Source organism: Leptonychotes weddellii, chromosome 10 (genome assembly GCF_054177405.1).
Source record: "Leptonychotes weddellii isolate Sample4059 chromosome 10, ASM5417740v2, whole genome shotgun sequence".
In the NCBI taxonomy this organism is placed as follows: Eukaryota; Metazoa; Chordata; class Mammalia; order Carnivora; family Phocidae; genus Leptonychotes; species Leptonychotes weddellii.
Window position 1 is genome coordinate 16,794,101 of NC_138378.1, and position 7,504 is coordinate 16,801,604.

Consider the following 7,504-nt stretch of genomic DNA (forward strand, 5'->3'; position numbering starts at 1 on the left):
GGTAAATACGTAGGAGTGAAATGTCTGGATTGCTTATTGGTATAGGTTTAACTTCTTAAGAAAACTGCTGAACTTTGTCCAAAATGGTAGTACCATCTTACAGTCTTACCAGCATTGTTTTGAGAGTTCACTGTCACCCTTGTAATCTGTTATTCATTCAACAGCCGGGAGGAATTTTTATCAGGTCATTGTCATGCTCAACACCCTTTGATAGCTTCCCACTGTTTTTAAATAAAATGAATGAATGGAAACAACCCAAGTGTCTACTACAAAACCTATATGCAAATGTTCATAGCAGCACTGTTCATAATAGCCAAAACATAGGAACAACCCAAATGTCCATTGACTGGTGGGTAGACAAATAAAATGTGCTATAACCATAGAATGGAATATTATTCAGCCACAAAGAAGAATGAAGTACTGAGTCATGCTACAACATGGAGGGACCTTGAAAACATGATACTAATTGAAAGAAGCCAGACACAACAGACCACACGTTCTTATGACTCCATTTATATGAAATGTCTGGAAGGGGCAAATCCACAGAGACAGAAAGTAGATCAGTGGTTTCCAGGGGCTGGGGAAAGAGGGGAATGGGAAGGGACTGCTAATGTGTCTGAGGTTTCTTTTTGGGGTGATGGAAATGTTCTGGAATTAGAGAGTGGTAGTGGTTGCATAACCCTGAATTTACTAAAAACCACTAAATTGTTAAACAACCAAAATGGGTAAATTGTATCATACATGAATTTTATTTCTGTAAAAATCCTAGAACTAAATGTGAAATCTAAAACTATAAAAGCTTTTTTTTTTTACCATGGCCCACAGGCCTGCATGCTCTTTTTCTATTCTTTTTCTCAACTTCCTTTCTGATTTTATCCCCTGCCATCAAATTTCCCCTTGCTTTCTGGCCTTTTTTGACTTCTTGGGAATGTGTTCTGCTCCTTTTTACCACAGGACCTTTGTATATGTTACTCCCTCTGGTTTTAAAGCTCCCTCCCCACTTTTGCACTCTTATGTGTCTAGGACTTAACTAATTTTTCTGTTTGATGTTTCTTTTTCAGAGAGTTTGACACTCTTACCCTCTCTTATCTACTTTGTCTTTTTTTAATAGTCTATCTTCCTGTCTCATTATCTATCATCACATTCTATATTGGTCAGCTATTGCTGCGTAACAAAAAAAAAAAAAAAGGGGGACACCAAATCTCGTCTCAGTGGTATTCAATAGTAAACATTTATCTCATTCATGAGATGGTGGCTCTGCTTTCATCCATCTCTTGGGACCAGCAGGCTAGCTAGGGTATGTTCTCATGGCTCTGGCTGAGTGTAAGAGGACAAACCTCATTGTGTAAGTACATTCCAAATTCCTGCTTATGTCATGACTACTCACATTCCACTGGCCAAAATTTTGCCCCAAATCCATGGACAGGAGGACTGTTGTATGGTCAAATCTTGATGTAAAGAAGGGTGGGGACTTGGAGCCAATCTTTCAACCTACCCCATACACTTCACTTGATCACATTGAATAATTGATGATTTCTTTCTCTTTATTTGATGATTTATTTCTTTATTTGATTATCTGTTATTTGTTTGTCTCCCCCTGGCCTGCATGCTTCCCATGGGCACGGTATGCCTGGCCCATTTACAATTGTATTCCTCAGTGCTTAGCTTTGTACCTGGCACATATTAGACAATCAATATTTAAGTAATTGGTTGAATGAATGAATGAATGAATGAATGGAGTAACTTTCTTTCTCTTAGCCTCTTTTCCTTGCCTGTAAAATGGGGATTATAATCTTTAGATCACTGCGTTTTTGGGGGGATTCCATTTAAGTGAGGCTTTGTTATCTGGAAGGCCCTTAGGATTTGGTAGTTGAAGGTCCAGCTCAAACTTAAGGACCCATCCTGACCCAGGGAACCTTACTGTCTAAGGGCCCAGCACATCCTCCATCCCCTTCACTAGGGAGCACACTTCATGCTCCTTCTGTAGGCCAGTGAACTGCATCCAGGTTCCTGGAAGTCAGCATCCCCAGTCTGAGTGCTCCCAGGTCCCCTTGCAGAACGGATGCCTTGACCCGCATAAGGAGCATCTGCTCCATGGCCAACCACTACATCTCAATGCCTCTGCCGATATGCCGGGTTGGCATGTGGAGGACGTTCTTTTCAGTATCATCTGCATCTGTCTAAGCAGAGGGCATCTTTAAAGGACAGGACACGTCACACCTATAAGGATGTCTTCCAATATTTTCCCCAGTATAACCTAGTGGGCTGCACAAGAAGTCTTCTTTGGCCCAGGAACACTTGCTGAGGTGGGAGCCATGCTGGACTGGGGGCTTACTTGTCCAAGCCCTTCCCCCATCTCTGGCACACCTGGGAGCAGCAGGCCCTCCTTCCTGCTGGATAAGGTCAAGGGCCTCTCTGACCTAGCCAGCCTACTCATAACCCCTCCATCTGGGCTGCAGGGTCTCATCTTCTCTGGCCTTTACATCACTGATGACCTTTTTTCTTTCCTGTGGCTTGAAAATCATCATTGAAACGAACTTTCATTGGCAATGTTCTTGGATCCAGGCCCTGCCCTGGGCCCTTTGACAAGCCTCATTCAATCCTCCCCACAACCTCAAGAGTTAGACAGCTTTCTTATCTGCACTTTACAAATGATGAGACTGAGGTTCAAGGGGCTTGTTTGAGGCGATGCTCGTCTCTGTTCCTTCCCATGGAGACTTGCGTGTTTGGAGACTGGAACTCTCACCACACTAGGGGCTGGTTCCACCGCATCCTTGCTGTTCTGGAGGGTTATCTGCAGGGCTTGGGGACAGCATGGTTTTCCAGAATCCCAGGGCTTCATTGGCTACGGGGGAAGAGGAGGCAACCCACCTCCAGGGACTGTTTCTAGGCAGTGAGCTTGAACTTACTTTATTCATATATCACAGAGGCCAAGACATGCCGAGTCTGGGCTCTGGATCTCTCAGAAACACTCAGCCACCTCTGTTGCTGCAAAACTCATGTTTTTAGAGGATTTTTGAAAAAAAATTCCTAATGTGAAAGAAAAAAGCTACGTGATAAAAAAAACCATCTGAGAGGCAGCCGCTACCATCTGCTGTGCATGCAGCTGTTTTTTGATCGCAGACCCCCCCCCCCCCACCGCCACTTCCCCTGATTAGCTTGGGGAGGGCTCCAGGCCCAAGGCTGGTGTGTTGGACTGGACCCAACACTTCTGAGCAGGAAGCCTGAGGCACCCATGCAAAGTGCTTTGAGAACCCCCATCCTGAGCCCAGCTCACCTCTCAGCTCCATAACTGCATGCTCTTGACTTAACATAGTCAAGCCATAATTCTTCCATCTGTAAAATGGCATAATATTTGTATGTGCCATTGACACAGAGAACTCACGCACAAGGACCAGGTCTTGCTTTTGAGTATAAAGCAAAACCTCCACCTGCTTTCAGGTCTCTGAACCACAGGGGTCCATCATTCATTCCCCTAATGTAAGTGACAGAGAGAGTGGAGATCTATTTTCACCACTACCATTTGGGCAGCTTCCTGCTGAAGGAAGAGGAGGCCACAGACAGTGAAAATGGTGATCACTTTTCTTGGCTGGATCTCCTCTGTCTGGAGGGGGCTCTTGATGGAAGGCTCAGTTGCAGATGTGCACCCAGGAGGTGAGCTCAAGGAGGCTAAAGAGTACTCTTTTTGAATTGGGGAGCTTTCAGAAGACCCAGAATCCAGGCTCAGCATGTCAGCATGCTGGGGTCTTAGGTTCTGGGACATATGGTTACAGAGAGCTCAAGCCCCCTTTAGCCAGCCTCTGTGTTCCTTCCCCAGGCTCTCAGTGACAGGTACCATGGCAGCCCGTGCCTCATAGATATGAGAGTTGACCATGGCAGAGAGGATGTCTACAAAGCACAGGAGTGGAATGGGATCTGATTACAGAGTAGGAGTTTCCTAACCTCATAGGGAGAAGGAGGACTGAGCAAATAGAATGACGCTTGGGGAAGCTCTTGGCACAATGACTGGGTCAGAGGAGTTGCTTGATGAATGCTAGCTATTTATATTATTATTATTATTATCCTTAGCATTGGTTAGTATTCTTGTGGTTACTGTCTTCATCATTTTTAGGAGTGGCAAGGTGAGGTAGAGGTGGCTAGCTGGCCACCAAAAATTTATGCTTCTTCTGTCACTGAATAGAGTTGGTGCTTGGAGCAGCTGTCCAGAGAGGGACTACATTTCCCAGACTCCCTTGCATCTAGGTATGCCTATATGACTAGTTCTCATCAGTGGGCTGGCTACCAGCAGAAATACTTCGTGTCACTTTTAGGTCCCCTGGAGTTAAGAAGTGGCTCTGCCTTCTCCAAGCTCTTCCTCCACCTCCTGGCTAGAAGCTGAGGACTTTTCTGTGTGCCATGGATCATTTGGTAGACTAGTGATGCTTATGGACCCCTACTCAGCATAATGATTTTCATTGCATGAAGTAAAATCCATAGGATTATAAAGGAAACCAATTATATTGAAACAGAGTTCTCTCCAAGGACTCCTTGGGGTTTGTGGACCCAGGTTAAATCTGCTAGAGCAGGGTTTCTCTGCGGCATCAATACTGACATTTTGGACTGGATACGTTTTTGCTGTGGGGCTGTCCTGTGCACGGTAGGATGTTTCGCAGCAACTCTGGCCTCTACCTACTAGATGCCATAGCACTCTCTTCCCCAGTCAGGACAATAGAATGTCTTTCCAGGCTTTGAAAATGTCCTTGGAAGTGGAGGTAGGGGGACACAATCACTTCAAATTGAGAACCACTGTGCTAGAGGATGATGGGGCCACAAAGAGGAAGGAACTTGGGTCTGAGGCTTACCATAAGGAGGAAAGCTGCCCATTGACCAGTGAAACCTGCACTGGACTATTGCATGGGTGGGATTATTATGTTGAATCACTAAAACGTGAAAGGAAGAAGTGTACAGTGGACATCATTTACCCATCATGTAGCCTCTACAATTAACATTTTGTCTATTTGCTTTATAATATATTTGTCCAGATTGATGAGCTTTTACATATGTATATCTCTGGTCAATATACAGAATACTTCCATCACCTCAGGAAGTTCCCTTAAGTCCTTTTCTAGACAATACCCATTCCTCCACCACCCATTTAGACTTTGATCACCACACATTAGTTTTGCCTGTTCTTGAATTGCATGGGATTCAATCATATGATATGTACTATGCTATGTCTGACTTCTTTCTCTCAGTGTAATGGTCTTAAGATCCACCTGCATTGCTGTGTGTATTAATAGTTTTTTTCTTTCTTTTATTGCCGTGTAGTGTTTCTTTGTATGGATATACCACAATTTGTTCTTCCATTCTCTTACTGATGAGTGTTTGGATTGTCGCCAGTGTTTGGCTATTATGAATGAAGTCATTATGAACATCTTTATGGATATATGTGCTAACTTCCCAGGGATAAATACCTAGGAATATATTTGCTAGACTCTATGGTCCACTTGACACCCAGCCATGTGTGTGTTCCAATTGTTCTCATCCTTGCCAACACTTAGTGTTGTCAATTCTTAAAATTTTAGTATAATTACGTGTTGAATTGAAATTGTGGTGTGTGCTACATAGGAGAAGCTCTGGGGAGGGGCCAGGGGCTATGCTGGTAAAGTGATTGGAGAGGGAACACCTTTACTAGAGGTTTGGAGGGTGGAGGGAACATGAGATGTTGGGAGCAAGAGGCCAGTGTGGCTGGAGAATGAAGCACAAGGAGCAGAGTGAGGGGAGGTGAGATTGCTGGGGTTGTAGGAGCCAGACTAGGGAGGGCCTTGAAGGCTAAGGCAAAGAGGTTTGTCTTTCTCATTGAATAAAGGGTCTCATTGAGTAAAGGTGGGAATGTAAAATGGTAACCCACCTTGGAAAACAGTTGGCAGTCCCTCAAATGGTGAAACACAGAGTTTCTATATAATCCAGCAATTCTATTCCTAGGTAGATATCCAAGAGAAATGAAAATGTATCATCACATAAACTTGTATACATATATTTGCATCAGCAGTATTCAGAATAGCCCCAAATGGAAATTACCCCAAAGTCCATCAGCTGATGAACAAACTGGCATATCCTTACGGTGGAATATTATTTAGCCATAAAAAGAGTGACGTACTGATACATGCTACAACACAGAGGGACCTTGAAAACTGAAAGAACCAGTCACAAAAAGACCACTTACTGTATGATTCCATTTATATGAAATGTCCATGATGGGCAAATCCATAGAGATGGAAAGTAGATCAGTGGTTTTCAGGCTGTGTGTGAGGTGGCCGGGGAGTGATAGCTAAGGGGCGAGGGGATTCTTTTGGGCGTGATTAAAATGTTCTAACATTGATTGTTGTCATGGCTGCACAACTCTGTGAATATTTTAAAAACCATTCAATGGTTGAATAGTATGGTATATATGAATTATATCTCTCTAAAGCTGTTAAAAACTAAGCAAACTAAAACAGTAAAGGGAAACCCCATTTAATGCTTTAAACAGAAGAATGACATGATCTTATGTTTTTAAAGCACTCCGACAGCTGTGTGGACTAGGGACAGGGATGGAATCAGGAAGCAAGTTAGGAGAATGTTGTGAGTGCAGTACAAGGTCTTGGACTAGGCTGTGGCAGTGAAGAAGGGGAGACGATTTTGATGCCCCAGGGGTCTGAGTCCTGCTTGCAGGGCTGGAGTGAATGGTCTGGGGAGTCTGCACTGAGGGGTAGGGCCAGGTGGGGCATTCCCCAGAGATAAAAAAAAAAATTTTTTTTTAAATTATGTTATGTTAATCACCATACATTACATCATTAGTTTTTGATGTAGTGTTCCATGATTCATTGTTTGTGCATAACACCCAGTGCTCCATGCAGAACGTGCCCTCTTTAATACCCATCACCAGGCTAACCCATCCTCCCACCCCCCTCCCCTCTAGAACCCTCAGTTTGTTTTCCAGAGTCCATCATCTCTCATGGTTCATTTCCCCCTCCGATTCCCCCCTTTCATTCTTTCCCTCCTGCTATCTTCTTCTTCTTCTTCTTTTTTTAACATACAATGTATTATTTGTTTTGGAGGTAAAAGACCTCAACAGTCTTGCTCCCCAGAGATATTAAAAAGAGACCACGACCAGGACAGGTGACCAGGATGTCACCAGCTCTTGTCTGCTGTCTTTCATGAGTGCCATGATGGGGTCTTATGTTCCTTGGTGGGTGTCCCAGCCCACCTATTGCATGGAACCGTCTCTATGTTATCTGGGGGATTTTAACTCCAAATGCAGAAAATTCTCAGACTCAGATGCAACTGCTCCTTATTCCCACTCTTAGCAGAATCTCCACCACTATCTCTGTGGCTCTGTTTATTTCGAATCTCAATGGTAAAAGAATCAAGAGGAACCTTTTCTTCCATCAGATGGTGAACAGGACCTGCCTCTAGTTACTTCCACTCAAGAATGAGGGCTCTCAAGATGTCCATCGACAGATGAATGGATAAAGAAGATGTG